At 42.2% G+C, this 25,953-nt stretch overlaps 1 protein-coding gene across 1 annotated transcript in view; it reads left to right on the forward strand.

Moving 5' to 3' along the window:
- The first annotated feature begins 3,474 nt into the window (after nucleotides 1-3,474).
- GRIA1 (glutamate ionotropic receptor AMPA type subunit 1) overlaps nucleotides 3,475-25,953 on the forward strand; it is a 189,328-nt gene continuing 166,849 nt past the window's right edge. Inside the window, exon 1 of the mRNA XM_040573409.1 lies at nucleotides 3,475-3,657. The gene's annotated coding sequence lies outside the window, so the exon portion shown is untranslated. The remainder of the gene's footprint in view (nucleotides 3,658-25,953) is intronic.

The raw sequence follows: 25,953 nt of genomic DNA on the forward strand, positions 1-25,953 counted from the left end.
TTAAAAAAAAACATACTTTGATTAGGCCTGAAAATTGCAGACCTCTCTTCACTGTGGTATTCCAGATTAATTCTGATGTAACATCAGTTTTTCTCCAGGCTGTGGCTGAGAGTAAAACTGAACATATATATTCAGCTTCTTTGCTGTCCAAGATACGCTTGAAAAGTAGAAACGTGCAAAGAAAGGAAAATAGGACTGAACAACGTCTGTGTAAGGAACTAAACACACTGCTGCCTTTCTACTTGGAGAAGAGAGCTAGCAAAGCGTGGCCAGTTGTGAGCTGATTGTTCTTACAGCCGCTGTCCTCTGAGGTACCGTCTGTCAGAGGCCTTACTGGTTGCTCATGCATAGTTTTTTCTTTACGTATGCTAAATCATATACTCCTGCCCTGATATTAAAGTTATGTTTACATGATCTTTCACAATCTTATCCAGAGCTTGCTCTGGACCCTCTGAGCCACCCAGGAGCTGGATATCCACATTAGCCTATGTACTTAGTCCCAGTCCCCTGTGATGATGGCTCACAGCTGAGGCTCAGTTCTGTGCTGTTCGCAAATACGTGGCCAGCCTGGACACACACACTGTGAACCCATGTCAGGCTGCAAACTGTGATGGCCTTGCTGAGGATAGAGGAGTGGCACAGCTCTGCTGTCTAGTTGCATTCCTTTTTCTTTCCCTGGCTGGTTTTTCAACTCTTCGCTATGGCTTGTATTTTCTGCTTCCCAACGCTGCACTTGCTGGTGAAGCCATCCGGGTATGCAGGTGCTGCTGGTCCCACCGGGCCCCTGCACAGCAGCTGGCAAATCTTTTCAAACTGCTTGGCTGCAACATCCGAGTCCACCTGCCCTTCTGCCTTCTACAGCCACCTGTTTTTTATTTTTAATTTTCTTTGGCAGAAAATCTGCTTATCCAAAACAGTGCTGTGCAAAGCTGACTCTCCAGTGACTGTACAACTGTGCTACAGGTCATAAAGAGAGGAACAAAACCATCAGATATGCTGGAGATGCAATTTCTGTGAGACTCACAGACTGTGCCTCCAACTGTGAAGACAGGGGACAGAGGGGGCAGCAATTGATGGTTGGCCGGGCAGAGGACACGCAGGCAGCTCCCCTCCCGCCCCCAAAGAAACACTGCACCCAAGCAACCCATCAATTCCTATTTAAGCAGTAAATAAAGAAGATAAATGAGCAAGGGGAGGAATATGTGCAGTTTCTTACTCCTTCAGCAGTGTCCTAGTGCAATGCGGTTTCAGCAGGAGCTGGCATGTGCCATCCTCTCTCCATTCCCATAAGCCTGTGGAGCATGCAAAAGAAAAGACCCCTTTGAAGGGGTTTTGCAGAAGTGGTGGGTATTTTGAAATGTTAACAATATGTTGAGAATTTTGGTTTAATGCCACTAGATGAGATACAAGCAATAATGACTGGGTTAAGTTGTACTGTGCAAGAGGCCAGTAAGAGCATTGTAGCTCGCCTTTCCCAGGCAATTAGAGCATCTTTGTTGGAAAGCTACCGTCTGACAATACCTGATAAAACTCAACAAGGCCATACTGGACCGTACTGGCGGAGAACCCGGTGAGATGACTTCAAACACCAGCAGGAGGAGCAGGGAGGAGCAGACATATACTTCTGAGGGTCTGCGAGCTATTCATTCACATGCCCATGAGCTCTTTACCCTTTGAGGTTCTTTGTTAGCCTTTGTTAGCCTCCTGTTAGCTCCATTCCCAAGATAACAGGAATGTTCTCAGATATAACACATAGCACTGGTGTGTTAGTCATTGTAAGTACAACATTTTGAATGCTCTAGAGAATTCAATGGCATGTCTTGCTAGACACTGTCCTGACACTTTTCCATATTGACCCCTGAGCAGCCATGAAAAATTGAATGAATGCCCTTTTTTAAATTCCATAACTGTTGAAAAAGAAATAACACAAATGTGAAGCTTGGTGACTCTTTTTGAATGGAGCCTTAGCACTGAAAGTGAATGCATGACAAACACAGCTCCATTGCCTTTCTACTGTGCTCATTCCTGAAACAGCAGTACTCAGAGGGGAGCATGCGCCAGCTGGAGGCCCAGCCTTCCCTTGGTTCCCTGTCACTGAGTGAAATGAGAATCCAAAAATGGATGAATTTGACTGAGTCTAAGCAGATCTTGGATGCAAAGCCACCGTAACGGTTATGACCAAAATACCAAGCAATAACTAAACTAGTCCTTCCAGGCTTGGATTCCCTTCCTATCCTATGGTATGAGGAGCTATTTTATTTGTCTGACCATCCTCCTCCCCACTGTGCTGCAGAGCTGATTGCTGAACTCTCCCCTAGCACACAAGAAGCAAAAGGGGATCCTGAGAGACTGTGAAAAGCTCATATGAGTAGAGAAGTTTGAAAATGAAACTTCCTCAAAGTAAAAATGTCCATAACTTCCTCCCGAATGCCTCTGCCAGAACTGAGGAACAAAAATCGCAAAATCAACAGAGGCTTCTATTTTCCCCAAGGTGATGCACAGGAACTGACCTAGCAAAAGCTTGTCTTTGTTTCTCAGCTATGGATTTTTTGTTTTGCTTTGTTTTGGTTTTGTTTCTAACTGTACCAATCTAGCTGTCCAAACTGTCTCTGTTCCCACAGAATAATAATCAGCTTCCTAATTCAACAGCTTTATGTCATGAATATTAAAATGAATATATGAATAACATTGCTCACCAGCACTATCCTATCCATTCTAACCTCAAGAAAGTATTCAGAAACTCAGCAAAAAAAAACACCTTTCCCACACATTGGACTTGTGTGTTTCTCCGATAACGATCCTACCTACTCTGTGCCTTTCTGCTGTCCTGTCTTGAAGCCCTTGTGCTGTTGTTTTTGCTACTGTCAATGCAAAACCATGACCCTGGAAGTGGAGCTGCTGCTCCCTCCTCACTGACGGCAACGTGCAGGGCAGGCTACATGCCGCAAAGCCTGTCAAGCCTTCATTTAACATGATGGAGAGCCTTGCCAAGGAGAAACACTCCCTTATTCATCACCGGCTTGCTAACACTCTGCACAGGGACCCAAAATGGCTGCCTGGCGCAAGATAAGGTCTTGATGGCGTTTAACCTTCTCTCCTGGGCTACGGAAGAGGGAAGTTGTGATTAACAGCCACCACCAGGCTGCATGCTGAGGGCCGAGCTCTGCCCTTAAAAGGTGTCCACAGAGCTGAAATACCGTAGTTATTGTGGCTCTGACATCTTTTGCAGCCCCAGAAAAAAATAAATATATATAGTGTTGGGGGTGGTGGTATCGATTTCTGCATATATTATATTTTCTGTCCATAGCTTGCTAGGCCAAGGATGACTTTGCCCACTGGGTCATCAGAGAGATCTTCTTCCCTGGTGGGCACAAACCTGCAAAGTGCTGCCCTGGGCCTGGATTTGGGCCTGGGCGCAAATTTTGGCCTGGGCACAAAGCGTTAAGGGCAGGGCTCTTCCTCCTGCAGCCCCGCACAGGTGGTGAGAGGGAGGCCAGAGCTGAGGGAGGTGCTGGGGAAGCTTTAAAAGGCCTGAGGAGAGGCATGAGCAGAGCTGGGCCTGCCATGCCCTTCTGGGTACTGACTTCACAGCGAAGCCCTGCTCCAGCTGACCCCCACCTCAGGAGGGATAAGGCCAGCCCTGCTGAAAGCTGCAAGGTAAGACACAATGGAATTATTAGTAAATATAAGAGTGGCCATCCTGAAGTGGTACGAGCTTAAACAAGCCCTCTGTTCATCCGTTCTCTGTTAACAAATGAGTGGTGGTATTTCTGAAGCATTTTTGTGGGTTGAGTGGAGAGAACTGAGCAGCTGGGTCCTCCCCTGAGGTGTGGAGGTACCAACTGGGCTGCTTTGGTGCCCAATGGCTTGGCTGGAGGCAGTGAAGTCTTTCTGAGGAAATAGGGGAGATTGTAAACCCTGCCTCTGAGCTGCTGTATTACTGTGAGTCCTGTTGATGACTTACATCTGATGTTGGTGATTAATTAGTATGGCTTGGAACCAGGTGGTACCGAAAGGCCCTCTTGCTCCATCAGCAGTGAATTTCTCTGCTGCTGTAGGAAAAGTCTCTCAAAGATATTCAATCTCTGTAATGTGGCCAGAGTCAGTTGAAGAAGGAATGAATACATAAGGCTTTATCTTACAAACAATGGTTATGTCAGAAACAAAGCTTCAAGTTTGTCCGCAGAGTAGCACTGGGGTTTTCTCAGTGATATTTTTCACCATTTTTTTGGTCTACACTCTTTGTTTTATTCTGTATTGCTTAGTCTCCTGTAGTGATACAGTATGAGCTATCCTGTGTTTTCTGACACTGCTGAAGAAAACTACTTGTCTTTTATTAGACCAGCCTGAAATTCCTGTTGCCCAAAATCTCAAGTTAAGCACTACAAAATAGCTCCCTCAGTAGCTACCAGGTAAACTGCAAGTGATTTGTTCTGACTCAGTCTCTGTAGCTCCCTGAGGAGAAGCAGCGTAAAAGGATAGTTTTCCTTAGGGCTCTGGGCTTCCCCAGAGGTAGCTTTCAGGCAGTCCAGCTCATAGCTGGGGAGGTGAAAATAACCCAACTGTACTCTGCTATGTTTTTTTGCTCAGAAGGCATCTGACTTAATGGTATGCTGGCAGTAATGCTGCTTTGTGAGACAGAGCCTCCATCCTCCTTTCACCAGCTTCTTTGGTTAGCTGTCCATTCCCTTCCCTGTAATATTTTTTGTTTCTCAACTGAGCTGTGTTAATGCAATTGGTGATGTGTGGTGTGTGTGTCTATAGGCTGTAAATAAGCGTTGGTGTTAGGACTGAAGAATATTTTAAAATCACTTTTGAATGATGCATTGTCAAGCCACAGCCTTCAACCTCACCTGTGTGAGAACTCTGATTTCTCACATTGCTTGACTGAAAGGTGAAGTGATATGGAAAGGTGGCTGCTGGGGAGTGGACATGTATTTGAGTGTGCTGTTTCATAGACAGGAAAGTTATTGGTCTAGTATTAGCTTGACACTGACAGGTCTTTGTCTCCTAAATGCTGTTTATATCTCTGTTTTAGAAGCCAATAATTTAGTATGAGTTGGCAATAATTGTAGAGCACTATAATGCGTCTCTCAAACTATAATGTAACTAGTCAGTTAATAGCTGCTGAAATTCCTTTCTATGCACTGCCGTAGATACCTTGGAGAGAAGAAATACATGGTCTTTGTTCTTTATTAAAGCTTTATGGTAAGAGCTTTGTTCTTTGGCTCAAAGCCTATTTTTTGTCATTCTGGGGGAAAATTTTTGAAACTAAAACTAAGTTTTTAAAGCTTTGTGCATGTGAAAACACTTCCATGCTAGCTTGTAGCCCTGGAGAATGAGTTCATTCCTATCTTCTGTTGGTGAACAGAGGAGAAAATAGTTATGGTGGGGCTTTGAGTGTTTTACCCACAGTTCCTCCAGGATGGTGTGGAAATGGTCACCCTGCCAATGAAGGCTTTGGTGTCACACTGCAGAATTGTATGGAAGGAGTCTCCTGGTGTCATCTGGGAGTACACACTGACTAAGCAAGGCTGAAATTGTGTTGCTGTATCAAGGTGGTGATGTTTTTGCTTAGCAGGGCTTGCAGAGCACCAATGTGATGCCATGAGTTACCATGTGGCTTTGACTAGGAAGGTTTGTCATACCTGCTACCCAGATGGTAAAGATCCCGTGTTTTCTTGTTGTGTAGACATGGTTTAGAGTAGTCATTACTGTTTATTGCAGTTCATTAGTTAAAATAATTATCAGCAAAAAGGAGTTCTACCACAAGATCTGTGGCTACTCTTATGGTTTTATTCACTACAAAGCTCTTCCATGCAACTCTTTAAGCTGATACAAACTAAGCTGGCAAAAATCAGCAGCTGGAAAGTTATATCCTTCGTGGAGTCCAGCTCAGAAATGAGGAGGTGGAAAAAAGCATCAAACTTTGAGCAAGTCTTGCCTTCCAGGGCTCTGGGTGAGAGTGCTCCTTCCACTGAGGCTTCTGTGATGCTGAGCTGTTCTTCAGGGTGATGCCACAGAGTGGTTTCCTTGACAGATGGCAATGAATTGACAGCTTAAAAGGGCTCTTTGCAGAAAAAATGACACAAAGAAATGTGCTCTGACTAACAGATGAAATCAGTGTCACTGAAGTAGGGAGTGGATTCTCCAGGCAGGTCTGTTCCTTTGAGTTTGTGTAGAGAAACTGCCTGAGGACTGTTCCTGGGTTACACACTGTGCCTGAGCTGTGGGGCGTTTAGTAGGTGAGATGCGAGGAAGTGATACGCTTCACTTAGTGAATGGATGTTCAGAATGCTTGCTGGGAAGATTTGTTGCATTTGCATGTCCAATGTGTTGTCACAAGTTGATGCTTTATTCATTTTCTTCCTAAACTTTCCTCATTTTGGACATTCTTTCTGCACTTTGAACGATGGTGCGTGTCACTTATGCAGAGTACTCAGAAAATAATCTTCCATTCTTTGGGATCCTCTGCCAGGGTTCAGCTGTATGGCATTGCTCATCTTAAGAGTCCCCCTGGCTATCTGAACTTGGCCCTGATGGCTGTCAACAGCAATTGGTGAGAGGGTTTTATCTACAGCTATAATCTGTTCCCTGTTGCTAGAGCATTTGCAGTCAGAGGGTTTCTCAATTCCTGCTTTGCATTAATGCTTTCTCAGAACTCCTGGAAGCATTTTTTCCACCCCCCAGTATTAGGCAGTGTCTTTGCATGTCCCTCTGTGCAGATAGGAGCACTGATCTCTGCTAGGTTTCACATAGGCTGCAGTGGTAGATAGGTGTAATAAAAGCCTTGGAGCTTCCCAGTGGAAGGTTCTTGTGCTGCATGATGAATGGTAAATAGAAGGAAACTGTTCAAAGCTTTTCAGCTGAGAACTATTTACAATGACTTGCAGTTTTGGCCTCTACTAAGATTTCTTTTTGTTTCCTTACCTCTCTTCTCCTGTTTGCTGTGAAGTCCTGCCCCAGCAAACAGGATTTCTGAAGAGGGTTTCCCAGTCTCTCACACTGTAATAAGGGAAGCCAAAGTTCACCAGTGTCATACCTTAAGTTGCCATAGTATATTCTCTGAAATTGAACACTAAGTCCATACAAAAGAAAAGGAGCAAAACTCAAAGCAGGAACAAGCACTTCTGTGTTCAGTTCTAAAATGCATCTAGCTCTAGATGGAAAGTGGGAGCAGCGTGAGGTTCACTGGCCATTGTTTGACAGCATAGGATGTTTTTCTGTACTTCTGAAACTGTGTCAGGACTTCTGTGCTACACGTAGTGTATCCCTTCTGTCCTAGTGCAATGCCTGAACAGCAATAACAAAATAAGAAGCAAAGCAGATGGCAGTACAGAAATGTTTGGTTTAGTCAGATGAGGACAGAAGAATGAATATCCTGATGACTGGATGGTACATGGTATTAATCATATAGGTTAGTCACCACTTAATATTTTGTCTGCTCATGTATGTAAACCTTTAAACATAGACCACTATTGTTGTAGATATTTGTGCTGAAATTATCCTGTTATAAAGTGTTTAACAGCAGCCATTAATAGGACTGAAATTGATGGGAGATTCTGTTGATGACTGGATGCTTTAAAAGAAGCTGCACTTAATAAAATAGCCTTGAAGTAATCCCAGTTTGTGGCTTTTTCCCTCTCTGTAGAAAATACTTACTTTTGCTCAGGCTATCTTGAGGTAGAGGGTGGTCACCTCTTGCAACTTTAAAATGCTGAAGTTTTGTCTGCTACCTGCACATTTCTTTCTGAATGCAAGGCTTTGAAATATGAGCTCCTTTATTAAAGTAGAAAATATGGTATTTAGTAAAAGAAAGTGTTCTGAAGTCAAGGGTTTCTAGAAAAAAAGTTGTGTGCTTTACTGAAAACTCATTAGAAGAAAATGATTGGTTTATTCTGGATCCATTCCATAGTCTAGATCACAGCATGACAGTTCCTTCAGTAATATTAGTATAAATGCAAGGGTTAGCGTGCTGGAAATGCATCGTTAGGAGTAAGCAATGTGTGAAAAGGAAGCAGGACTGACTTAAATCAGTGTTAGTCTGAAGATTAAGCTTTAATAGTGGAATCTACAAATTTAGCCTTTTAAAAAATTACACGTGAAATGTGGATGTTACATTGGCAGAACGTATCATTGCAGGGTTCATTGTAATTTTTTCGCAAACATTGCCACTACAGAGAACCTAGAAAGCAAACTGTTCTGCTTCAGGCAGCCACAATGCTACAACAGTGGTGTTGCATGGGTGTAATTGGAAGAGAAGAAAGCTTTCTCGTTATCTCTGTGCAAACTGTAAAATCCACATGGAAGATAACATGGTATCAGTGCCTCTGCATGGTCGTTTTCCTGATCTAGAACATCAAAGTAGATTGTTTAATTTTTGTGGCAATGTTCCTTTGCTAACTGTGCCAAGCTTCACTCTCCGGAAAAAATAAAAAACATTAGGAATTGTTTGCCATTCAATAGGACTAATAACTGAAGAAAATATTATTATTCACATACTTATTTAAGACCAATTTGATAAGCTAAGTCCTACAGGGAATAAAGGGCTGAAAACTTGAGCTTTCTGGAACTAAATTTTATTTTTAAATGATTTCTATACTGTGCAGTAGAGCTCTTAAAGGACTGTTTCCTTCAATTATTTCAGCTTTGATTTTTGTTTGCCGTAATACAAGTTGTAAAGATCAAGTCAGACCTTACTTGTGTGTTTCTATTGTCTCCAGTGCCTATGAACCCGTAGGCTTCAGTAGGTTTGACCAAGAGGAATTACTGTGTAGCATCTGTGCATTTGTAATCTAGAAACTTGATAGAATTCCTTCCCTTTTCTGGAGCGTTGCTTTGTTGCAGAGGTTGCTTTGATTCATGATATTCAGCATCTCCTCTTGAGCAAAGGGGATGGTGGAGAGGCACTGGTGGATCATCAGTGGTTTGGTCCTTCCCTAAATTCCTGTTGAGTGATTATTCCAAGTGGAAGAGGAACCTGAAGATCTTTGAGAAATGCCAATTAAATGCACTACTACAGTTGTGTAAGGGTTTGGGGGTCTGCAGGGTAAAACTTGAAGTTCTCACTCTAGTACACTCTTGTTAACTTTGTGCTGAAATGATAATTTAAGCCTTATATGTGAGAATTAAAGTTTTCTATACAGGTATTTTAAAAGTGCTTAGCATATTGGGGATGGATGTGCTTAAAATGTTTTCAGAGTTGATCCATGCTTCAGTTAGTGAAATAAAATGGCCAGACTTCCATGGGGCTGAGGCAACTTGCAGAGTGGAAAGTATCCTGGGTACATTTACCAGGCAGCCAGGGCACAGGGTGTACCCCCTTCCTTTGGGAACTGGTATACATGGCATGGGTGCTGATGAGATGTAAAAGGGGTCAGTAGCTATGTGGCTGCTGTTAGCTCTGCTCTGGCTCTGTATGCATAGGTACAAAAAGCTAATTGCCACTGCAATTAGATTCAAGAAATTGGATGCCTTTAGATGTGTGCATCTCTAGGAGATGCAAGCAATCATTACCGACTTTAACATTTAAACTTGCATTGACATTTAAGGTTGAAGTTAGCATTGAAACTTCCAGTGAATTCATGGGTGCAAGTTTATATTTAGACTGTATTTACAGAGGAGCCCTAAGGCAGCCCTCAAGTCCAAACTCACCCTCTCCACAGCCAAAGAAACTGTAAGCATGTCCCTTGGCGTAGCTGGAGGCCTCCTTTCAAAGCATGCAGGACCCCAAGGACCCAAAACATTCGGTGCCTTTTTATGCTGCTGATAGCTTCCCTTCTGGCTGCTCCAGCCTCAGTATAAATGGGATGAGCTAATCGGAGAGTACAAGGCCCTTTAGGAAGAATGTTGTCATCCCTTAAGTATCATGCCTTTCTGCTTTATCCTCAGGCTCTGTCCACGCCAGCAATATTGCCTTCCTACTTCTGTCCCCTTCTGCCATCAGAAAGATGGTCAAACAAGAGAAGAGTTTGCATGGCAGCAGTTCATCTGGGGAGGGACTTCCTGTTTAATCAGAGCCTCTGGGGAGTGTTTACACACGGGGATCTTGTCCAGGCATGGAGCATGCATGGTGTTGACTGAATATGTGGTGCTTTGGAAGGTAAACCGAGCTTTGCTTTGTCTGATGGCTGCACCAGGAAGCGCTGCCAAGTTGCTGTGCCATGAGCAGCCACCGGAGGACTTTGTGTTGCTGCCATCCAGCTCATTAGCTTTCAGTAGCTCACACATGCTTATTTATAAAAAGTAAACCTGTGAAAACAAGACAGTATGTCAAAGTCAAATTACTTGGTGTGATTCTCCTCCTTCAGCGGGGAAAGATGGGGGGTACTGTACTCATTCATCTCCTTTCCCTGCAAAGTAACACAATTAGCAGTGAGAAAGGGCTGCCAATCCAGTGAATAATCTTAGAGATCTCCAAGCAGTTAAGCATGTTAATTAAATTGGCATTGCAGCAGGAGTTTGTTAGTGGAGTTCCAGTCATCTTTTTTGGAGGAGACTTTCCCTACATAATACTTGAAGACTTCCCAAGTCTAGACTGACTTGGCCTGATTCTCCTCTGCCTTCTGATGGCTTTTCATTTAGGGGAGCTGCTCCTGGTCTTCACAACTGTAATCAAGGCATGCATTACTTCTCTTAAAGTGTATTTCTAGTTATAGGCATATGTGGAGCTGTATTGATTTACTCTATAATCTCCTACAATCTGTTTCTTCTAATGGCTTTCCCTCTGTTTTGGTAACTGTAGGAATTAATAGCTACAACTCAAAGTTGGAACACCTTTTTGGACTCTGATCTTGAGACTCTCCATCTAGATTTCTAATCTTAGCATTAGTATCAACAGAAATGGTGCCATACAATGCTGAAGAGTCTGTGCTGTCATCACAAGAACTCTCAATGTTCAACTTTGTTTACCTCCAGTTAAATAAAGGCAGATGCCCTTTGGGATTTTGCTTTAAAAATATTGGTACTTGTGTTCTGTTGTTTGCAGGAACTTACATCACTTACTCTGCCTTGAAAGAACGTCTTATCTGGATGTAAGGCTGTATTCTGGCTTTTGGATGATAAATACATGTAACCATGATTCAGCAGTATAAATCAGAAATAGCTCTGCAGAGGTCAAAAGTGTGATAATGAATTTCAGTGCAAGAGGAGAGGGGGGAGAAAAGCAGTGAACTTAAACTTCTATGTGGGTCTAGTGAAGTAAAATTTGCTGCAAGCATTGACTTCAGTGGGAATTCATCGCAATAATTAACAGGTAGTCCCTTCCTTGCGACTGTTCCATGCCAGCATCAAGGCTGGCTTTAGAAATTTAAGTCCCTGGGTTTGGCAACTCTTCAGCAGTCTGCCTTTTGCTTCTCTCTACCTTGGTGTCACCACTTCTGTGAGCAGATTGTCCCCACTAGTCACTGCTAGTGAGCATTTGATTCCTGGGAGTGAGGAACAGGTCAGCATGATCACAGCACCCTAGGTCGTCATGGCAAAACTCTGGGTGGAAGATGTAATGCCTTCATGTGTAATGTCTGCTGACACCCTGTATGAGATGTCAGATGAATGCTGAGTATTGCATGGCATGTGCCCAGCTCTGCTCCCCTTGCTGCCATTCCCATACAGGGGTCTGCCCCCACCCCTTGAGCACCCAAGGGCACCCCTTCTCCTGTCCTATTTTGAATGCCTTCACTTTAAAGGCTTCTGGAACTAGTTCATGGGGGGGATCATTGTGCCTCTTTTCCTCTAAAATGGATCTGTAGGAGGTTGGATGTGCTGAACTAGTACATTTCTAAGGACAAAAACTCCTAATGTTTTTGAAGATTTTTTCCCCTGTTACCATGTTGCCAAGCAACATTTTTACAGTATCAGCAGCTGGGGAAACTAAACTCTGAATGTCTGAAAATGCATTAAAGGAGAAAGAAGGCACCTCTGTCCTTTGGCTGTACCCTTCTACTGGTGAGAAGAGGGTGTACCCCTCACTCCACCAGTGGACTCCCAAATTATTAAGCTAGAACTTGGGTTTATTCATCTTCATCTGTCTGTAGTTATTAACTCTTGAGTAATACTGGATGGAAATGAAAGTCTTTGCTTTGTAGCTAATAAATTCTTAAATAATAGGGCTGGGATAGATCTGAAAGGCCTTCTAGTCCTTTCTGCTGTGGGAGGTCACTTGCTGTTATCCTGTCACTTATAATGGGATCATGGGGTGACACAGGTGTCAAGCTTCTACTTAAAAATCTAATGTTAGGGCATGCACTCAAAAGTTCCTCCTCACCCCACAACAGGCAATGCCTGTTTACTCATGCTGTCTAAAGAAGGTTAAAAATGATGCAATGCATGACTCCCTCTCATGCCACTGGCAGCAGAACCTGGTCTGACTTAATTATGATAGCCCGAGGCACACAGCAGACTCCTGACTGCTTTGGCATTTCTAGGGAAGTCTTTTGTCTTGTACCATTCGTATGGATAGGACACTGGGGACCCCAGTGTGCTGAATGCTGTTCGAACACACAGCAACACACTTCTCGCTCTGCAGAGTTTAGTCTATTTTATTTCCAGACTTTTTAAAAGTGTATACATTACCATAATATCTAGAGGTCAACAAAGTTCGGTCCCATTGGGCTAGCACTGTGCCATTATGTAGTAAAAGATGGTTTCTGCTCCAAGGAATTTATATTCAAAGGTGTTTCACAGTCAGTTCTCTGACTCCTTTCAGCTTCTGCTTAACTTTAACACTAGAATATTTTCTAATCAAGGTCTAAAATCCGTATATGAGACTCTGTCTCAGGTGACCTTCTAACCACTCAAAAACTAATGAGGATGGAGGAAAAGCTGAGCTTTGGAGCTTCATATTGTTTTACAGGCTGAGTGATCTGTGTGCTCCATGCAGGGCAAAGAGAACTCTCCCTTTTTAAGCAGATAAATTGAAAGTAATGGACTTTGTAAAGACTCTTGGATCAACATAAATGATAGGTCTTTTTTGTCTTCATTTCCTGATTAATAAGATGCAGTAGACAGCCAAATAACCTTTACCAGATAGAAAGTAAGAAAAACATTCTCTCAATGAAATCTCTTCAAAGGTATGAAAACCCTTGCCTTTAAAAGTCATCGCTCCAAAGAGTTCCCTGTTATAGCTGAAAGGTGTCAAAATCCCAAAGCCATATAAGAAATTTACTTAAGACACTGCATGGAGGCTGCCTGGTGAATCTTGGTTTGACAGTTTTACATACATATTAAATATTTTCAGGACTTAAAAGCTATTTCATGGTCACTAAAATGCAGGCAACTCTTCAGCTGGTGATCAAAGATAATTCACAATTATCTCTAGAAGCAGAATTATGTGTAATAAACAGAGCAGAAAGAATTATTTCCTAGAAGAGTTATTTGAGGAAAACCTTAAAAATACAGAAGTGATTTTCATATAGCTAGTGTTGGAAGGTGAGGCTGCTGTAAATGCAGCTAATAGGGTCAATTGCATTTGGCTGGATATGTTAAGATACCTGTGAACCAGATTAACCCTTTGTATTAGCAAATGATGTTGCTGTGTGAACCTGCAAATGTGCTCTGGAGTAGATGTTCCTTTTGGTAACTTCTGATAAGCTTGCAAGAAGAACTTGTTTCTCTTTTGACTTATTGCTTATCCTTCTGGCAAAACTGCTTCTTTTAGCTCCATATTTCTTTCCCTTATGTTTCAGCTACACCCAACAACAACAAAAAAAATGTTCAAAGTGACTAAGGATAACCTAACAGCACTTTACACCTCAGGGAAGGGAAAAAGAAATAAACTATCCCTTTCCTTTCTGTTAAGATTTTAGAACCAGAATTCAGACCTTCTACATAAACTGAAAAATCTGTTCCTTTCTCCCAACTTCCTCCATCCCTGTTCTTGTGTAGAGAAAAAGGAGGTGGGGGGTGTTAATGGTAACTATAGACCACTTCCTGTCCTCTTACTGTGAACTGTTCAGAAAGTAAAAAGGAGGCTTTAAATTTCAGTAGGGTAGCTGAGAATACCCTCTGTTACACTCACCATGTTGGCGATGGTTGCTAAAATGGTCTGAACTTTTGCCTTATAGATATCGGAGAATCTTGCCTTGTTCTGGCCATAACACAGGAAAAAAAATTGTGGCAAGATAGGATCAAGACAGAAGCAATATCCCTCTCCTGTTTTTGAAGAGTGCCTGCGCCAGTGATACACCCCTCCAGCCAAACTTTCTCCCTTCACCCACAACCCTTGCAGCTCTTAACTGCTCTCCTTGTTCTACTTTTGGCTCTGCTGGCTACTTGTGGACTCCCTATGCCAGCTGGCCAGGGGAGCATGAGAAGGGTGTCCCACCAAATGGCAAACAGGTTGTTTCTGACTTCAAGGCTTGAACCCAGCTGTGGACAAATTGTCATATGAAACATTCAATTTCATTAAATACTGAAGAGCTGCAAAGCCAGCATTGTAGCTTCAGAATCCAGCCATGAATCTGTACTAAATCATGAATATAGTATTCATGCTTTGGCTGGTTTCTGTGGGGGATCATTGCCATTTAATTCTTACTCCAAATTATTATCGTTTAAATATTTGCTGATATTTTCAAACATGATTAAAATTAATTTTCAACAAATATCCAGTGTAGTAACTGAAGACTATCCAATACCCATTAACACCAATGGAAGCATTCCTGCTGGATTTGGCAGGTGCTGAATAATTTTGGGAAAGAAGAACTTGTGATAGAGGTTCCCATTTCACAGGTTTGACCTTCACCAATAATTACTTTGTGGAATAGAATTCAGAATAGAGTATAGGTTTCCACTAGACCTTCTGCACTAGAAACTGCATTCATTATCCACTGTATTTGCACATGTAATAGCTGTGTGATCCATGGTGACAGTATCTCTAAACTTGGAAAGTAAAATCTATATTCAGAAATATGGCTGTGGGCACTGTAGAAACAGCTTCAAAATATCTCATGATATAACAGTAAGTGATGTTACATCTTTAGACCTGTGTAACCTGGTGAAAACTGGGCCAAGGTCTCTCATTCCTTGGTGACTCACCAGTTATGGGGTATGATGCTGCTGTTCTACATTTGACCTGGACTAGAACAGAGAAAACACTTCCCACTTATCCAGCTGAGCTTAAGTTGAAAGTCAAAATGTCTGCGCTAGAACATGGAAAACACGGGTAAGGCGTAAGTGCAAGGTGGATACCAGCATGTGAAGTCTTGCCTGCTTAAGGACAGGCGTAATCCTTGAGCTGAGCTGGATAGCTTCAGCACTCTTTTTTGGTTAAGCTTAAAGCATCAGAAGACTTGGTATAGGAAGATCCGAAGTATTAGAGGCAAATGCAGTGTATTGACAGAGCAAAATCAGCACAGACCTCTTGGGGTGGAGGCAGCTATATTGCAGTGTATGCCAAACTGTTTCTGCTTGGGGTGCTTTCCTGGTACATGAAAGTTGGTGTCACACTGCATCAATAAGCACTTCTGCAGCTGCTTCGGAAAGAGGTGAGAGGTAAAGTTATGCCATGGATTAGAATCTGGGATCAATACTAGGATCAGTGGGAGATTTTAGTGGTGAGATTTCTAAACTATTTATCAACAGTCTGTAAAGGGGCTGAGCAATGAAGTGGCAACATCTGCAGAGTGTATAAAGAAACACTGCAAACTAAATCAGCTTTCCAACAGGGCAGCAAATACTATCCCAGTCTAGCCAAGCCTGCTGCTTAAATGTACCAACCCATTTCCAGGCTGGAATGCTTTCATAGCTGCCTTAGCGTTCAGGCACTGCAGGACCAGTCAGCAAATAGAAATAAGTGAAAGCAAAGCAGAGTCAGGCCTTTTAAAGGAAGAACAAAAGGATAATGAGAAAGGGAGGGAGCTTAAAGGAAATCTTGTTTTAAATGGAGTTAAATTCACTTAGTGTTTGGTTAGTTAGTCTGAACATCACAGAATGCATCTCAAAGATCTTCATGTGAGTAAACAATTTACATAAATCCACTTTGAGAGCACTGGCTTTTTCTTCCTCCATTGGCTGTTCCGTATGGCTGTGATTAATAGTGGTCACAAATGATAATACTGAATATCACAGGAATGAAGTAAGGGCCTTTAATGAAAGTAAATCAGCTTTTAATTAAGACTTGCTAAGATGGGGTGATTAAGTTTGTGGATATGAACAGTAGCAAATGATTCCAAAGACACATTTGTTGAGAATTAATTTTGTAACAGATGCAAAGGCCAAACCTGGAGATGTAAACTAGAGATGAGCTGGCTCAGAGCATCTGGTACAGTTTTGCTGTATGCTCAGGGCTGAATTTTACCTAGGCCTAACCTGCTCCCATCTCCACACCAGCAGTTGTTTGCAGTCACTTGTACAGGTACAGCTGCTTGCCAGCCCACATCATGGGGTTTTGACATCTGCCTGAAATTCTAGATTTGGCTTTTGAGGGCATTAGGATCTAAGTTAATTTCATGCTTGTGGTCAAGGATGAAATAATCAAATTGCTGCTAATGCTTTTAAAACAGGGTGCAACGGGACAGTCTCCTGCAGGTCCTGTTTTTTTCCCCTACTATCTTTCCCTTGTGCCAATGTCTGGAGCATAGGCAATGTGTTTTGACCTCTCTACAGATGGCTGGCTGTTGCTTGCTGCTGGGGATAGCACCATTACTGCCACTGTGACCAGCGTGGATGGGTACAGAGCCATGTGGGGAACTCCCTGCTCAACCATCACCAGTCATGGCCAAAGCAAGCTGCTGCTGAACCACCCTCAGTTCCTGCAAGCTCAGCAAGCAGGTCTCCAGGTTTCAGAAGATACAAACATAATTAACACAGGTTAGTTCCCAGGCCTCTATTTGGTGTTGTATAGCTTGAGTGACTGCAATCCAGATACTGTCAATGAAAAGTAGAAATGATCACAAGGACTCATCGTTAGTGAAAACATTCTTTACTACTCGAACATGTTAAAACTGACCCCTGTAGAAAAGGTTTTCACGTTCCAGGTGATTCTGTAGTGAGATTGTGCTACTCTGAAGACAAATGACAAGGTCCCAAGCAGGTCCCTAGCTGTCAGGTTTCCCCAGTATCTCTAGAATTGTTTTACAATGTTTCATGGAAGTGTGCTTTAACCTCATTTTGCAAATGAGGAATTGAGGCAAATAGTGAGGGCCAGACAACTCATATGGTTAGGTATAACACCCCTTACCCTAGCCCATTAAATGTCATACTGTGAAATTAGTCATCTAAATAGGAGTTATAGAAGGATAAATGCATCATATAAATGTATTGCCTCCTTTATGGAGTGATAAGGAGACCAACACCAGGACATCCAAAGAAGAGCTGAGCTTGTGGGTTGATACTTGGGAGACCCAGGCCACCCAGTGGGCCTGTGACTCTTATGGCTACAGTTACCAGGCAGAATTCATCTGCTACAGAACTTTCTGAATCCAAGATTTCCTCTAAGGAAAAGCAACAGCATAAAGTAGTGAAGTCCCTTTCCTTAACTGGAGGGGGAACCATTAAAAACGAACGAATAAATGGGACTGAGAAAAATGGTTTGTAGATATGAGTCAATTATATTAATTAGAAATAGTGTGGGAAGTGTAGCTAGCTTCTCTGGAGTATCAATGATAGTCTTGTGTGAAAACTAGTGTATTTTGCCTACCTATAACATTTGGCTTAACAAAATGTAACATCTTCCTATAAGTTTTACCTCTATTATCCTTAGGCTATAATGATAACATACTTTTTCAATGTTTCTATTACTACAAAGTACTCAGTAAGAGGAGGACAAAATAAGATATCACTGAATAAAATGAATTAACTGTCAGAAGAAATAAAACTGGGCCACTGATGGATTTTAAGTATATTTCATTTATTAAATCTCCCTTTTTAAAATTTGCATGAGACTACTGCAGATTTTCCTTGTCCGCTGTAGCAGTGTGACAGAAGCCGGAGCTGGGAGCAGTTCCACCGAGTTTTGTTTTTTTATGCCTCTAGAAATGGCATCTACCTGAAATGCTTGCTCTGAGCCCATTTCTGTTTAGTGCTATTGAAGTGTTATTGCCATCAAGTATTTACAAATGTAAGACAAAAATGGTATCGGTTTCAATGAATCAAAGAAATAATTTTCTGTTCCACACTGCAAAAATGACATTAGCTGCGGTTAATATGTTGATGGACTAAAATGTCTTCCTGAATGAAGTTTCCTTCTTAGGCTGTGAAATGCTCTCTACATAAGTGACAACATAGCTAAATGCAGAAGGCAGGGAATGGTTTTACTTGGTATGCATTGGGTTTAGCAGGAAGAATGCATTGATTTAAGCTATTTTCATACAGAAGCAGCTGCAAAATTCCACTTGTTTAGTTTGTATTCCAGTGGTGGTACCAATTTCTACAAGAGCATATATGTATATGCAAGCTTTATACTGGCTTTATTTTTTTGGATATCTAGTAATATTTTCTGTACCTAAAGTCTTCCTTCATGCATATAGGAATATTCTGTCAAACAATAAAATGTGGAGTAAATAAAGCAATTTTCTGGGATATACTACAAAATCATGGAGCTTAATACTACAAGGTGCAGATATTTCCTGGAGCAAATATGCTAGAGAACATGCAGATATGAAATGCAGTGCCAATGCGATATAGTCGAGGCTGACTGAGGCATCATTGTTTAGGTCTGAATTAGGCGCAGGAAGATGTGCCAGGAGAGGAAGAGCAAAAGTGTTTTAGTTTATCTGACATTGTGTTAAGTCAAGTTTGGAAGCAAGATTGTTATATTTCTATATTTTTCTATTATTTTCTATGTTCTATTTTTTGTTATTCATAAGCAGTTGGGGGTGTATATTATAAAGGACTTAAGCATGGTCATGTCAGGAATACAGTGCCATTGCAACCAAGATCTTTGCAATACTACAGAACTTCCTATCTATTATTACACTTCCATATGTGCAGTAGTTACTGCAGCTGTAGACATCCATGCATCATACCCACACACCAGAACGATGAAAACAGGCTTTGCACTAAAACTTCTCGCTTCTAGTTTGCATTCTGAAAGTATATTCAAAAAGCTCACCTTCTAAAAACAAAACCCCTTTGAAAATTAAGAGCTTAAAGATGCAAGAATTATTTGGATCAACTTGGTTGAAACTTGGTATGGGATCTAATTGCTTATGGTCGTTTTCAAATGTGTAAAGACTTAGGCAGCACCCTAGTTAAAAAAACAAAACTAAGCTCCATAATTTTTCATCTGTATCTGGAAATACCTTCATTAAACATATTGGAAAAATATTTTTTTTGCAGACAGTGAATCTTTGCTTTTTATAACTAGTCTTCAGTGATACAGCTTTGCCAGGTGTGTGGATATACTGCGTTAGCATCCTTCCTGGAGTAATTGATTGCTCCTGCCCCACATCCAATACCACTATAAACTCACATCTTGTTATAATTGCTTTCACACAAAGGAAGTTGTACCCTTTGCACATCTCAGTATGGATAGGCAATGTGTAAGTCATTTAGAGCCTCTGCAGGCTTGTGGCAGATTAAAATTAGATGTTTAAAACTGTTGCCACCCTTATCCATCTGCCTTGCTTTCCTACCAGATGTCACTGCCCCAGTGACGTACAAGCTTCCTGTGAATCAACTGAACCACTGCAGTTTTCAGGCTGGTGCATTAAAGTAAAACAAAAGAATCAGTTTTAACCTAATATATCAGTGTGACAATGGAATTCTGGCCCAGAATTGCATGCCAGTATTTCACAGGACCTCCAAATTCAAATGCAAACCAAAATTTTTAATATTTAAAAGAAAACACACATTTCCTATTCAGATTCATGACACACATCATTATGCTTGCTTTTTAAAAGCAGCGCATAAATACCTGTTATCCTGTGAGCTCCTTTCCCCTGCTGTTCCAGACAGGCTTTGAGTACTGATGCTGTGTTTATTCAGGATAACAAAATATGTTCTCTGGTGAATAATAAATTGATTTTTTTCGTTGTCCTTTTAGATCACTATGAATTTTTTAAAGGGGGAACAGCTTTTTCACTGCTCCTGCAGCAGCAATTTGCTGTCATTTCATGGAATTGAAGGGTAGTACGAGTGTCTTTTTAACAGACAGTGCAATTAACATCACTAAAAGAAAATTAGCTAGAGCAGCTAGGTGGTACAAAGTGAGCTGATAGTTTGAAGTTACCTAAACAGCTTTAGTGTGTCCATTCTACTGTCAGAATTGACACAAGAAGCCTTTTAAGAAATCACATCAGTCACCCTTCAAAAAACTCAAATGCTTATCAAAGCGCTTAAATTTTGTGGTTTCTCAGATGCTTTCTTTGCAGGTTTAGTGATGGGAGAATGAGTTGTGAACAGAGGTGTATGCAGTGTCCAACTCACCCAGCAGAGCTCCCTTTTAATTGCATCTCAGTGCTAAAAGGCAAAACCCCTCAGATTCCCAGGATCCAGTTGACCCCTGCGCATCCCCAGTGGGGAGCTGAGGGCTCCTGCAGTCTAGATGTTGTATGTATTTCAGTGGCTGTCACTCAGATCTGTCATCCTGTCAATTATCAACATGCCTTTGTAGCCTGTCCTTCACAGGGAGTGACAAACTTATTAATGTCTTCAGTTATTGTTCCCTTCTCAAACTTTCTTACGTGTGGATCAGTCAGAGGCTTCTTAAGCTTTCTAAGGCTTCTATTTTTGTTTAATAACTGGAATTCCCTGGAATGAAAGGGATACAATAGGATTACTTCTATTGGTTAATAAGTTTTATCCTTTCAGCTACAAACTCCCAAACTCTCCCTGGAGATGTGTAAACCTATATTCCAACTTTATATCCCAACTTTCTTTGTAAGAGCGCTGCCTGCACCAGATGTTCTGAGTCAGAATCCCAGAGATGAGATTCCTTTAAACATGTTTATTAATAATTCCTAATCTTTGGCCTTCTGAGCTCTAAAGTTCAATAGGCCCACATTTTTGTCACCCCTCCCTAATTTTAGGAAAAAATGCAGTTCTGTTTATGAGCAGATGCTGAGATTGTGCATATGAGATTCTGCATGAACTTGTAACATGGAGCACTGAAGAAAAAGCTCAGCAATCATGAGACTGGCAATTTTGTTGAGATCTGGCATCTATGGAAGGTACCCTGAATGGTAACAGGGTGGGCAAGCTCAAGGTTTAGTAAATTAGAGCCTTTAATATATACTGTGTGAGAAACAGACACTTGCAGAGCTTGTATCTGACATTGTATTATATAGGCAGAAAGTGAACAAGAATCAGTTCTCAGTCTTGTCCAGGTTATATCTGAGTCTTTATGTTTCTGTCATCTTTTCTTATTCAAGTAGGACAGCTGGACAGTTGTTCAGATTATCCCAGGACACTAATCCTGACAAGGCACTTGCTGATGTACAGACAAATATTTTTTTCCTAAGTAGTATAACTACCCATTACAGTCCTGAGCTTCCCAGGAGAATTTAAAGTTAGAAAACTATTCCAGGAATACAAGGGCTCAGTTGCAGAAAGCATCACCTTGTAAGATAATGCACAACATCCTTTCCATCTTCTGTTTTCTCTGACATTATGCCATCAAAGCACAAGTTCAGAAACCCACCCCTAGGAGCCCTGGAGGAAGGTCTGTCTGCTTCCTAAGCAAGTTATGTTGGGGGTTTCTGATGTTCTTGTGCCTCAAGGAGGATGGTGATGGCCCTGGGGGAGCCTCCTGTCCTTTGGATCAGGTCCTGGAAAGTGCTCTGGTGAAGGATAGCTTTTGCTTGCATTTCTCCAGCATCCCATATTTTTCCCAGCAGGAGGCGGCGGTGTGTGCAGTCATTTACAAAAAAAAAAAGCTATGCTGCTCTGTTCCCTGCTGGCTTTCAAAGGGCTGAGCAAGTGTATGCAGAAAGGGGAGAAGTGTTCTGACCAGCCTCCCCCAGCATTGCACCTGGCCTGAGCACTGCTTGCGCTGCTGTTCTCACAAATGTGTGTTGGTTTCAGAGTGGTCTGTTCTGTTCTGACTTGGTGGTGCATGTGAATTCAGCTCCTGGATCATGTCTGAAGTAACAGGAATAAAGACTCGCCATCAGTTATGTTAAGTTAATTTTGGGGGTGGGGAGATGTTTTTTGCTCTTTGCCTTCAGCAGTGTTAGTACTGGTTCCTCCAAGCTGGAAGCAGTGATGCACCATGTTAAAATGTCTGCAGCTTGGAATAGCTGCAGCTTGTGATAAATTATTTCAGGTTAGCAAAAAGGGGAGCGAGTGTTATAGACAAGTTATTTTGACATCTCTTGTTTATACTAATTTGGATACACACAGATGGGAAAGGTTTGTCTGGGCTTGCCAAATTTGTTGCAGTGCAGAGTAGGTAACTCACTTGTTGTGAGGTGCTGTAGGGCATAGCCTCTTGGAGGCTATTGTGACACCACTTCTGTTTGGCCAGGAAGAGCGTTAGGATGGGAAAGGAGGAAGGTGTTTTGTGTGATTGGACGCTGGGAAGAAACGGTAACAACTTTCCATTGTTACTTATGCAAATGGAGGAGATCAGAGCAGAGAGACTTGTTTTTTTCCCCTTCCTTGCCCTCTTCACAGAACAAATCACTCCAGGAAAACAGGGTTATTTTGGTAATGTCTTCACAATGGTAAAGAAGAAATAAGGACAACTAGAGAAGCACTGGCTAAGGCACTGCCCTGCTCCAAAGCTGGGCCAGCAGGGAGCTGTGTCATGCTCCAGGCACTGTGGGAAGTTCTGTCCGCTGGGCTACACCAATGCAGAGCCTGCATCTAACCTCGCTGCATGGGGCACCATGCCTGCTTTTATTTTTCTCTGGCTTTGTGAAATCACTAAGGGCCCAGGAGTCCTGCCCTTAACTCTCAAGCTCAATGGCACAGTCTCCAGCCTTTCCTGCACCTGGCAGGAAGCAAATTCCCTCAACAGGTAACAGCATTTGGGCCCCTCCTCATGTCCTTGCACAGTACTTAATGGCATGGTCCCTCATGGCTTCTGTCTAGGAAAAGGGCCCCCTTCTAGGGGGATGGAGCAGAGGGTTTACCCTGCCCTGTGTGGAATAAACCTGTAGGCTTGATGGTGATACATGAGCAGGAAATTCTCAAAGTTAAATGTTTCTGCAGTCTTGCTGGGAGAACAAGGCAAAACCCTTAGACCATAAGGGGTACACAGATTAATGCTCTGTAAATCACTGTACTGCAGGATGCAGCTCTGAAGATTTATTATATATGAAAATTTCCTCTGTGTAATGAAGAGATTCACCAAGGACAAAATACAGAGGGGGGGAAGTAACAGGGCCAGGCCAGTCTCCTGTACAGATCTGTGTAGTGGAGTAAAGGTGCAGACAGCCTGCTTGGTCCCTACAACAGGCAGCTGCTATAGCAACTCAGGGGAAGTAAGTAACTTTTGTGGGACTGCCTTGCTGTGCTGGTTGACAGCCATACCTGCTGCCTTCTCACACCTATCAGCTTAATTAAACTGAGTGCCCTGGGAACGGGGTGTACAAGAATCAAAGTAATTCCCGCACTCCTTGGATGGGGAGTTGGGGAGCTGTGTTGACTGCAAGGCAGCCTGTACCCTGTTTCACAGCCTCCCCAGGTGCTATTCTTTTGTTACATGGTCCTGAGCAGTGCTCTGCTTTCAAAACACCCTTTCTTGCACATAGATTTCTTGCTTCATCTAGAGGTAGCACAGACCTGTTCTTTGCAGCTCCCTCCCTCTTACATATTTGGAAATTGTTCCCCATTAGTATTCTCTTGATTAAGCAGTCTCAGATCTTTGAGGTTCCCCACTCAGCTGTTTTTTCTAGCCTAGAAGATAGACATTCAGCAGCCAGACTAGTCTTGTGTAAAAGCTCAGCTCTAAAGAGCTGCTGTGTAAGTTTTATACCAATATGCTACCAAAGTCTTTTGTGACAGCAAGCGAAAGTGCTATGTTATCAGATCGGGACAGGTCTGCAGTGGAGGTAAATCAGCATCATCACTTCTGTGAGCTTTGTCTGCACCAGTTGCACAGCTAGTGTAGTATTTTCCTAATGGTGAGGCATGACGAGTGTTAGATAGGAAGGAGCATCGAATATTTTCTTGATGTGAATCACCCAGGAGAGCTGGTAATAAAGGTACCTGAAATGGGGAAGTGAATGGAGCTGACCAGGGAAGTCTAGCCAAACCTGGGTATAATGATGCCTCTTAATTTGTGCTTAAAGCCATGTCTTTCTATTTAAAAAAAAAAAAGCATAGAGCCCTAACTGGAGTTTATGGTAAGGGACAATATGGTAAATATCCAAGTAGAAGTATTGGAATGGGAATAAGTCAGCCAGAACCGATGACTGAGCTGTTAATGTCCTTCTCTGATTTAGATTGATTCTAATTGCAAACATAAGTCAGTTGATTGTATTCAGTCTTTATTTATGATCAGTTCTGATTACACAAATTATGACAAATATGAATTAGGTTGTAACAAGCCTAGCAATAAGCTCTGTGTTGCTAGGTAACAAGGCAACATTATTCAAACAACCCAATCAAGGGGAAGCAGCGGAGCTATTGTTGTTCTGTTCTCGCTCTTTGTTCTTTAGGCTTGCTGTTAAGAGCCTTTAAAATGTCTTCATGTTAGTATTTGATTTTCTGTGAGGAAGGGTAAGGCTTGGAGGTTTCAAACAGGCACCTTTGCATAGTTCCCCATTTAACAAAGGTTTTTGGAGCAGTGGATGTGAGAGCAGCTCAGTGCTCAGAAGCGATGCCCTCCTGGATGCTGAAATCACTGCAGAGCAGCCCTAAAACAGCTCGGTCACCCCATTCCACTGCTCGCAATGCATAACTCGGTGCTGCCTTCACTGCTGTCAGTTTGTCTGCTGCCCTCGCACTGTTGCGTGGAAGTAGTATGATGGGTCATAATTTGACCCCTATTTTCATGACTTCATGTCAGTCCCGAGGACTGCTTCTCATACTAAAAAATACCATCCCTGCATTGGGAAAGCTGGCTGAGACCAGACGGGATCCAGAAACAGCTGCAACTCTGCAAAGCTTCTGTACAAATGAGCTTGGTGTGAGATTCCTGCTCAGGACAGACCCGCATCCCATAAAATGAGCAAAATAAGAGTGGTGAAGACCAGAGCAAGTAGATTGGCAGAGTTGTGGATGAGTTTAGCACAGTGTTTGCCTACCTGGCAGCGGGCGTCTTAACAAAGAGGTCCAGGCTTGCTTGAATTGGTGTCCTGGAGAGGTGATCAAGCCAACAGGCAAACCCCATGCAACTTGTTTCCGACTGAGGACTAGAGCAGGTAGCTTTTAATCAACCTGAAAATAACCTGAACGGCTCACTGAAGCATCTTTGCTTTGGAGATATGTCAGGAACACTTTCAATCTTCTATCTTGCCTGGAACAGCAGGAGAAATGCCACTGAAATAAGCCCTGTAATTTCTCCTCTGTAATTATACCTGTCACCACTTCTGATGGAGCTGATATAAATAGCCAGGTCTGCCTTCTGTTTGCGTTGTGCTTTTTTAATACAAAACAAAAAGGAGAGGCGCAAACTGTATAGCCCTACCTCTGGTGGTAAGACCAGCCGAAGATGTATAAAATAAATGAAGCATTCACGCGCTGCTAATTTGCTCTGTTTCTAAGCCTGACACTATATACAACACATTACTGCTGTAAGTAATCTTGTTTGCTAAGAATAACTGTCTGTAGGTTTTATGTCATATGAGAAGGTCAAAGATAATGAAACGAGGCATATATGTTAATGTATGGCTTTATTTTTGTATGCCCACTGCCTATGGTTAAATCCATGTTTGTCTGGAAACAAAAGGCAGGCCTGTGCCAGTGTGAAATGAAAATCACTGTGCTTTAGTCAGCATTCATCTGAATCCTTGTGTAAGCCAAGGGGAATTCACAGCTCTTAGAGATGTAGGAGTTGATGTATTCCAGCAGAGAGAAGAAACTGCAGTATATTTTAAATTGTTCCAATTTGAATACACTGGGTGAAATTTG

Source organism: Cygnus olor, chromosome 14 (assembly GCF_009769625.2).
Source record: "Cygnus olor isolate bCygOlo1 chromosome 14, bCygOlo1.pri.v2, whole genome shotgun sequence".
NCBI classification, from domain to species: Eukaryota; Metazoa; Chordata; class Aves; order Anseriformes; family Anatidae; genus Cygnus; species Cygnus olor.